A 10,895-nucleotide genomic window follows, 5' to 3' on the forward strand; every position below is an offset into this window, starting at 1 on the left:
CAGCCACTCAAATGATGCTAAGACATTCATCTGGAAGCATTTTGTATCAAAGAGAAAGCTACAGTGGTACACTAAATGCTCATGACAGCAATCTCCTCAATTTCAAGTTCCGATCTTTGCTTTCATGAAACAGTCTTTCAGTAAGAAAGGTAGACTACACGGCGTCATTTGCGTAGATTTAACAACATTGGTTTTAAATGACAGTCAGTCCACAAAGCGAGGTGGTGACTCATCTTGGTCACAGAAGTTCAACACTCACGAAAATACCACTTAGAAATTCAAAATTGTTGCAACCCACATAAGAGGATTTGTAAGCATTATTAAAACCCTGGAGAACCCACGGGGTCAAATTTGGCCCCTATAAATTCTGCTACTCAAATAACAAAGACCTTTTTTTTTTTTTTTTTACAAATTTAACTTCAAAAGTCCAGAGTGCCACTTCTGACCCCTGCATGGGGCCATCTAGTGGATGAATATTGCACTTACATGAGCCAGAGTGGTGGTGACAAGATGGTTGGCAACATGCTGTTTTGTTGAGCTGGAAATCAATCCAAACAATCAATTGTTAATCTATTTCATATCATGTTGCAGAATGCCTAGGAGTATGTTTTATATATATATTTTGATAAATTAGCAACTCTGAGCTAGTTAAAAAAAAAGGGTTAAAATTGAAGTCATTTAATGTACAGTATAATTCATAATTTTCCAAAGAAGAAAAGGGTTCTTGGGTTCTCGAGGGTTAAATAAATACTCTATATTTCTATTAATGATATAAATATCAGTACGTACCTTTAAATAAGCTTACAACTTTCCTTTTTTTTACCTTGTGTTTTACCTTGACGAGGAAAGTGGATTTACACTTTTCAGTTATTCCTCTACTTTGGGGTCAAGTTTTGATATAGGAATTGTAACAGTTTGTGGCAATGCAACTGGGAAGACATCTCAGTAAGCTGCTGTAAACTGCAACCACAAACCATGTGCATTTTAATCAACATAATTACATCCCTCACACTGTCAAACAATACATATCTTGTTACATTTGTAAAGGCAAAATTGCTGATCCAGCTTATGTGTTTCTTAGATTTCGCAGGTCGACTTAATATTGTGTCATATGATGTATGACACACAAGATGATACAAAAGCCACTCCGGTCATTTGAGCACATTAAAACAAGCAGTTACGGGCCATAAGCAATTGATTCAAATTTGCTTGTGTTTAAAAGGTCAGTTTATTTACAAAGTCCTGCCACATAGAAATGAAATTAGGATTGCAATTACACTTTAAACAAGACTAATTGCAAAATTATACAAAATACAGCATGACCTACAAGGTTGCAAACAATCTGGTTGAACTCCAGTCGGTTCATATTTGGTGGGAATTAAAAAAGAATCCCCTAAGAATCATGAATCCACCCATTTTCTTTCCTTTTTTTCCCGGTCATAGGTGAGTTGGAGCCTATCCCAGCTGACTCATGATAAGTGACCAAAAGACCATCAGAAAACATTGCCTTCATTTCAGCACAGTCATTATGAGTTATAAGGATGGTGCAAATGCCTCATTTGACACAGGGTCAGGAGGAGAAACAAAAAGTGATGAAGTAATTTGACATTTGAATTGCAAATGAACGGCTTCACAATGTCGCTGATGTGACAGCCAATCAAAAATGTCATACAGTAAGCTTTCACAACAGAGATTAGGTTTGTGCCTATAAATACCATTACAGTATATACAATGTGTGTTACAATAACACTGAGCTACATTTATAATATTGCATGTAATTATGGCTAAAAAGCAAAGCTTGGAGAGTCTCTGTCACCAAAATGCAACAACCTCTCAAAGATCTACATTCTCTATTTTGTTTCGTATTCTCTCTACATGTGACTTTTTTTTTTTTTTTACAGATAATAACACCAGGGGTCTCAGTTTTTATGTTGCAGTATGTGTGTGTGAGGGTCAATCACCAAGTGTGCAGGTGTCTTTGCCTGCAATTTGTAATTTGCCCAGTTCACCAGTTCAGCCTTTGTTGAACAAATATTTTACTGGGCAGAACAGCATATTTTTTTGTTATTTGTTTGTTTTCAAGAGAATAGATGGTGCAACACTTGGCGCATACTTAGAATTATAAATACAGACTGGAGTTGGAAGATTTCCTTCTAATCTGAATGTCAACGTCCTTTATTTGAGAAAAGCATTCTTGTTTATAACCTGTGTGTTGTCACAGGAAAGGCCGTGCTTCTTCTAGTACATTAACAGATATGGTGAGCAGTTAAGACCGTGATCCCTAACAGCTGTTCCTGCAATAAATGGGATCAGGGTATTCCCCAGACATCCAAGCACAACACCGCTTCACATTCTTTAACAAGTCCAATTACAACGAGCCTAATGCACCGTAAACTGCCTACAGCCATTTGACATTTACCTTCGAACAATTCAATACTCATTTGTACCTTCTAACAATCGGTAAAATTCTCTTTTACTATGGTATGCTTTATACATAATTTTAAGGATGTATTTGATGTCTTTCTTTTTACATTTATTTACGCCAAGGCATGAATAAACTTGACTTGCCTAGCTTTGCTGCTATTTGTTCAAATAATTCTATACACTATCCACAACCTCACATTTCACTGACAATATTTCACACAAAACACCCAATCCTTCACTGAAAGGAGACAGTAAAAGGTAAAGTTCACGCCCCAGATCAGACAGACGCTGAGGGGTCAGGCTGAGGTGCGACCATGTGTTATTTTACTGCGCTAATACCCAGGAAAAGGTGCTTCAAAGTGGGCAACAATGTGTGTACATGTGTTGTGCAAAAAGCCTGCATTATTGCTTTGTCTACTCCCATAAATTGGATGCTTTCAGAACATGCTGTTGCCTATGAACACAATTGTGAGGATTTCAGAATCATCAATGCAACAGCTGGACTACAGTTGAATACATTTTAAATCCTTAATAAACATGTCTTAAAACATTTATGTGGCTGTGATCAAAATTAGCCAGTCACATTCAAACTTGTGTTAAATAAGAGTCAGTACGCACCTGCCACCATTTAAAGCGCCTCTGATCAACCCCAAATAAAGTTCAGCTGTTGGTTCCAGCTGAAGAAAAACAACTTTAAAGCATGATGTTTCCACCACTGCGCTTCACTGTAGGTACGGTGTTTTGGTGATTAACAGATTACCAAAAAAATGTAACTGTATTCCCTTACAGTTACAGGAAAAAACATGTACTCAGATTACAGGTACATTTATTAAAAATGGGGATTACTTTGAGGGATTACAATTTCTACGATGAGAGAGAGAGAAAGGGAGAGAGAGAGAGAGAGAGAGAGAGAGAGAGAGAGAGAGAGAGAGAGAGAGAGAGAGCTACATGTCGGGGAGGTGGGGGACTGACTATTCGTGTCCTCCACACGCGGGCAGTTTGAAAAAGCTTCACGGACGGGAGTAGGAAATGGCGAACGGTATTCACTGTAATTTACTCGGAGCGAAAGTTTCGCTGTAGCTTCTTGCTAGCTAGCCCGCTAGCCTACAACCATAATGTAAATTACACCTTCCAAACAAATCTTCCTCCCACCAATTCACTATCTATCTATCTATCTATCTATCTATCTATCTATCTATCTATCTATCTATCTATCTATCTATCTATCTATCTATCTATCATCCCTCCATCCATCTATCTATCTATCTATCTATCTATCTATCTATCTATCTATCTATCTATCTATCTATCTATCTATCTATCTATCTATCTATCTATGACATCGTGACAGTTCGAAAACAGCAATGGAAATCAATCATTCAATCAAGCAATCAACCAACCAATCTTTAGCCTACATGCTTTTTAATTACACAATGATTTTTGCTATTTGTAGGCTGCCCGTGTCTCTATTACCCCCGCAAATAGCAAGGGCACATTGTATAGAATATATATTGTGGTGATATTTATTTTGTCTTCATGAGCATACTCTGTATTGGAGTAATCCAAAGTAATCAAGTTACATTACTTTAATATTATGGTACTTTGATTACATTACTAACTACATTTTTTTTAGCAGGTAACTTGTAACTGTAACGGAATACATTTTAAAAGTAACCCTCCCAACCCTGGTGATTAAACAGTGCTGTGTTGGTGGCACAACAACACAACAACAACAGTGATGCCAGTAATGCGTTATTTAACAATGCATTACTCTAATTTGACAACTTTTTTGGTTTTTAATAGGTAATCTAACGCATTAGTATTTCCAAACCGGTAATCAGATTAAAATTACTTATCCAAGTCACTACATTCCCATCTTTGTCACTTTCCGTCATCAAAAGAGACACAGAATTTGCTTTCTTCTTCCATCTCCGAGAATGATGTCACATATGCACCAAATCACGTTTTCAGCATGAGTAGAACCCACATGTACATACCAAGCAGACAACACCACAAACAATGAAAGTAGAGGATAGATTTGTGTTTTCAAGATGGAACTGCAATCACTATTTGAGTTTGTGTCAGCTAAAGATGACAATTTAAAGGTTTGGTGTACTCTGTAGGCTACTCGCGACAAAGTGTTATCTAGCTTTAAGAACAAATCAAAATTGGTCCAGTGCAAGTTAAGCGCAAATTGTGCGCATGAGTGGAGTTTTCTTTCTAATGGTTTTTGTGCAAACGCGCGGCTAGAAATAGGCGTCGCCACGGCCAGAGAGGTACTTTAAAAATATTTAAGACGATACCAGTAATAATGCGTTCAATTAATTGATGCCATGCTGTTGTCATATTTATGAACGGCATCCAGCACACATTTGGCCAGAGCGCAGAATCTGTCTACTTACACCTTGATTAAATTAACCAAAATCGCATTAAACCGCCTGCGCCACAATTTAGACCTGATTTAGCAGGCGTAAAATTTGGTCTACTATCAGCCACCAATTTGGCAGGTGTGTCAAAGGCTTGTAAAACAAAACTTTGGTAATCCAGAGTAGCCTATGCTTTAAAGTAGCTTTAAAATATAAAATACAGTAATACAAAGTATTGGCAGAACCGGTTGTCGTTTCTATGTTGGGCTGGTGTTGTTGGCAACCGCTGAATGTAACTAATAAAGTAACTTTTAATCAAATTTAGATACTATTATAATCAAATCAGTCAGACAAGGTAAATGTGGCAACACTGCCGCATTTTGGCTGACTTTTTGTAATTTTACGTTAACTAAATCTCCCAAATACATGCAGAAAAAATGTGTTATGGTCAGCCCCCATTTCCTCCCAACACCCTCCTGTTCTTTTGGTTTATTGCTACTGGGAAACTGAGAATCACGAGAAAAAAATGTACACTTGTGACATTGTTTAAAAGGAACAAGTAAAAATAAAAAATAAAAAAAGCCCATTTAGATACAAAAATCAATTCTGGAAAGTCCTCACTCTATGCTGAGTGTTCTAAAACAAAATATGAAAATATTTGTGTGGCCTCTGCCTTCAACTGTCCTTCAGCTCGTTACTCACACCTTTGTGTTCTCCCATCTAGTTTACTGTAATTCGCTCTTCGCTGGCCACAGTCAATCTGCTCCCAATCACTTACAGTTAGTGCAAAATTTAGCTGCCAGATTGTTAACTGGAACCAGTTGTCGGTCTCACGTTAGGCCTTCGATTTGCTTTTCTTCACTCGCTGCCATTTAAATGTTTAAGTCACTTCAATATTTTGTTAATCACATATACAGTATATCTATGCCAATCACTCCCCCCTGATTGTATTTCTTATCTCTTTTCCTTAAATGCCATCTGTTTGTCTACTTCATGCTGGAATTACACAGCTAAAGACCGTTGGACCTTCTGGAACTTGGACTGCTTTAAACAACTACTTTTATGAGACTTTTGTTCTGCTTTTTGGAGTTTATTTGTCTTTTGGCAAACACTTTTGCGTTCATGTGTGTCCACACAAATTCTTTTGATGCTCCTTGTAATTGTGTATTTTGAAACAAAATTTGACTTAATTACCAACTTGTACAAGAGTCGAGCATGCTAATTTGCTGGGATGAGTGCGTAAACAAAACCTGCAGCTCATTTCTGATTTGATTTGACGGGCGTCTAGGTTACTTTTATACAACAAAAATCCTTTGCCCCAAATGTGCATCATTGTGTCGCTCTGTGTGCGTGTGTTTATAAGTCAGTTATTTTTAGTTGGCGCTAATGTTATGAGGCTCCAATCCCGAGAGATCCCCAATCATCATGGAATTTAGAAAGCAAAAGCTGAACCCAAACAGTCTAAAACCGTGCTAAGAATAGACAGACCCAGACATCATTCACTCTCCCAACACGAATGCAGTCAAGACAGTGACGACGACATGCGAGTTCAAAGAGCGCAGTTGTTGGCTAAACATTGTACATTGTTGACAAATTAAGAGAATGTGTATGTGGCGCGCAGCCCATTTGAAGCAAGATTCTGAGAATGCAATGGGAGGCTACTCTGAATTTGGAGTTGGAACAGGAATGAAGAGCTCGCGTGATTGCGTGTTGCACTGCAATGATCTAAATCTTCACAGACTTCACTGGCTTCAGCATCAGCATTCAAAATCAAGAGAACTGCAAGATTTACAGCAATGACATTCAACAACAGCAACCTACTCAATAACGCCCGTGTGAGAAAGTCCCTTTGCATTTTGATGAAAGCAAAGGAGTGGACTTTACATGTTCTTAAAATATACTCTATTGAATTACAAACAAATTTAGCAACAGCAAATGATAACTACCGTCGTTAAGACAACAAACATAATTTAAAATGGTATCGCTCAAATTAATAATTACCTTCGTACCTTATTGCAGTAATTGTATTCCTAGCATGACAACCATCTTTCATGATGAGAATTGGATCGTAACGTTTACTACAGAATGTTCAACTTTTTTTTTTAATGCATAAGAGATTATCACAAATTTCAAGATGAGTTAGGCCTTGTCCACACCTTTCTGGCAGAGGTTTGTACACACCACCTTGTTTTTAGGAAGAAGAAAAAAAAATCAATCACACCTAACCACATAAGAGCATTTTTAAGGACATTCATAAGACATTGGTCAAGCGGACATTTTGTTTGCATAAGGATGGTATTCTGTTTAGTGACCAACTTGCCCGTTTTCCTTGTTTGTTTTAAGGATGGAAAGACTCTAAATCATGACACGCTTCAGGATTGAGAAACAATTCATACATAGACTTAGTCCTTGATTTAATGAACACACTTGGGGATACATTTTCACTTTGAATATGCAAATGTACTATTTGATCTCCTAATACTCTTACAAATGGCCTTTCCATAAGGCCACACAAATTCTCCATATAAAGGCTAATATTTCAGGTCATGCTTTCATGCAATAGAAAGCACCGCAGTAGTGCGTGGCCAGCTGGGTGGTGGCCCAAGGCGGGGACCTTGGCGGTCCGATTCCCAGCTACAAAAACTCCCTCTAATTTTGCCAGTACTACAGCAACATGAGGGTTTTGATCTCAGTTCAGTCTTAATTTTCCATATTCTTGAATCAAAGTGAGATGGAGCCTATGCTATCTGACATTAAGCGCATATAGGCAGGTAAGTATTCCCACCAATTTTCACTTTAACTTAACATAGACATTTTTAGAATATGAGAGTAAACCCTACAAGGCAACATACAAGCATGTGGACAACAACAACAAAAAACTACACGGAAAGGTCAGAGCTGAGATCAGAATCCAGAATCTTTGGTTGTGAGGCAGAGATGCATGCCGTGTGACATCATATGTTTTTGAAGCAAGTGGCAAACATTGAATTGTTTTCAGCATTTGGTGGTTATTATTAAAACAGCGACGTTAGTCATAAGAGCACATAGTAGGTTCAGAGACGATTTCTCCATGGATGATAAAATGTTCATGGTCATCAGTAGGAAATAAGCCATCTAAATCGTAACCTAAACAACTGCAGCAATTTAAGGGCTTGATTGCGATGACTATTCTCAAGTGCTGGGTGCCTCAAATGAAAATTTGTGCAGTATCAGAACTCAAGACATTTGCATTAGAGAAATAGCCCAAATGTGGCTTTAATTTTAATGAGACCTGAGGTTAACTTCCCCTTTTTGGTTCTAATTGCTGAGATGTTTGCAAAAAAAAAAGTTCTTCCTTAACTTAAGGGCAAGACCGCTGGGTCAAGTACTGTTGATGTAGTGGTGCGGCTTCCTTACTAATCAGGAGACTCAAATTCATTCATAATCTTCAAACGACTTTAAAGCAATTAGGCATGCCCTGCAGAAATTTCAGTTTGAGTTTGTTGGGCTTGAACGTACCTGTGCAGATGGCAAGATGGCAAAAATAGATAGTTAATACTCCGACTTTTGTAATTGTATTTATCACTTAATTCAGGTTCAATAACCTCAATTATTTTAAACAGAGAAATTCACAATTGAACCTGAGTCTTTTATTGCGAATTGCACACATGATATCCACCCACAGATGAGCAGGGCCACTTGGACCCTCACTTTGAAGAATCCAGCTAAGTGCGACTTTTCCAGGTCAGCCAAAATTCTTCGAAAACTCTTGATAAAACATTCCATCAAAAGACAGAAGGGATAAATCTTGATAGAACATTTCTCATTGTAAGTCAGCGTTAAGTATATGAATTGAAATGTCCAAGTGTGAACTGTTCCTGAGGTGATTTACGAACACGCCGGGATGACACCTAATAGTTCAGATCTTTATGACCATTAGTTAAGATATGAGAATGAGACAGGCTGCAGCCAGAAGTCCAACACTCAAGGGCCTGCAGCCCTGACCTCCCCAGGGTAGTGTGCCATTCAGGGTCCATAAAAGCTTTGGAAGTATACCCGCTTACAAGGAAATGCCAGGTATCTAAGGCAATAAACTACAATGGTGTATTAAGGCCACATATAAATAGATATTTTTAGAGGAGGTGTAATATCCTGAGAAAAAACTCACAAATTTACGAGAAATTAACTTGCAGATTTGTGACCTTATAAAGTGGCAAATTTGCGAGAAAAAAACCCCATACATTTAAGAGGAATAAACTTGCAGGCTTGTGAGACGTAGCGTAGCTAAAGTCTGGACGAGGCTTTTGTCCACTAAGAGGTATATAACGTGAAGATTTGTTGGCAGTTAATGGAACACTCTTTATCAAACGAAAAGGCAGGATGGAGACGGATTCTAAACTTTACACACAGCAGCTAAGGCGACAACACTTCCTGACCCCCTATCAGCTGACTAACAGGAACCAATCAGAAGCTAGCAGACTTTAGGTAAATGCAAGTGAATGACAAAGTGTGAATGCTTGATATGATATGGTTACTCTCTGCTAAAGCAATTACTATCTCATTGTCTGAAAACCCGACGAAAAGTAGTGGCACAAACGTCCGAGTACATTACATGTATTTCTCGCAAGTTTCTGAGTATTTCTTCTCGAAAATCTGTGAGTTTATTTCTCATAAATCGATGAGTATTTTTCTCGCAAATTTGCCACTTTATGACGTCAAAAATTTACGAGTTTATTTCTCGAAAATTTATGAGTTTTTTCTGGCATATTGGCCACTTTATAATATCACAAACTGGAAGTTTTTTCTCATAAATTTCTGAGTTTATTACTCGCAAACTTGCCATTTTATAGTGTCACATAGCTGCAATTTTTTTTCATAAATTTGCCACTTTATAACGTCAAAAATGTACACGTTTATTTCTCGTAAATTTGTGAGTTTTTTCTTGCAAATTTGCCACTTTATAGTTTCACAAATCTGCAAGTTTTTTTCTCATAAATTTGTGATTTTATTTCTCGCAAACTTGCTATTTTATAGTATCACAAACTGCAAGTTTTTTCTCATAAATTTGTGAGTTTATTTCTCGCAAACTTGCTATTTTATAGTGTCACAAATCTGCAAGTTTTTTTCTTGTAAATTTGCCACTTTATAACGTCAAAAATGTACAAGTTTATTTCTCGTAAATTTGTGAGTTTTTTCTTGCAAATTTGCCACTTTGTAATTTCACAAATCTGCAAGTTTTTTCTCATAAATTTGTGAGTTTATTTCTCGCAAACTTGCTATTTTATAGTGTCACATATCTGCAATTTTTTTCTCGTAAATTTGTCACTTTATAACGTCAAAAATGTACACGTTTATTTCTCATAAATTTGTGAGTTTTTTCTTGCAAATCTGCCATTTTGTAATTTCACAAATCTGCAAGTTTTTTTCTCATAAATTTGTGAGTTTTTTTCTCACAAATTTGCCATTTTATAGTCTCACAAATTTGTGAGTTTTTTCTCGTACATTTGTGAGGGTTTTTTTTTCACGTAAATTTGCCACTTTGTAATGTCACAAATATACGATACCCCCCCCTCCCTAATTTTTTCTCTTACAATCTTGAACCCCCTCTAAAACTATATATATATATATATATATATATATATATATATATATATATGTGTGGATGTTAATCACAAAAGCAAAGGCGAGCACGACCCCTGACACTAGGATGATTACTGAGCATTATGTCTTCTGTTTTCTCCCCTTGGATGACCTGCCAGCCATTATTTTCTATTTTGTTTCTTCCCACTATGATACACAATCAGAAGGAACGCCGGAGCTCATCTTTGAAGCGGTTTCACGTTAGTCGGTAAATCCTTTCACAAGATTTAGTCCAATTAAGAGCAACAGTAAGTGAAGCATTTAAAATGAGAGATAAACCCTTCACAAAAGTCTTATGATATGGCAACAATTTAGACAATTACATCATAAATAAAAGTTACAAAGCACTTGAAAGGTAAGATTGATGTCTGCAAAAACATGAGAGGCTGCTATTTAGTTTATGGCTCCCTCTCATGTCCTGAGTGTGCGAGACAACGAGAGGCAAATGGAGGGTGTTCCTCCACTGCATCACGGCCAGGCACAGCT

This window comes from Vanacampus margaritifer, chromosome 4, assembly GCF_051991255.1.
Source record: "Vanacampus margaritifer isolate UIUO_Vmar chromosome 4, RoL_Vmar_1.0, whole genome shotgun sequence".
Lineage (NCBI taxonomy): Eukaryota > Metazoa > Chordata > Actinopteri > Syngnathiformes > Syngnathidae > Vanacampus > Vanacampus margaritifer.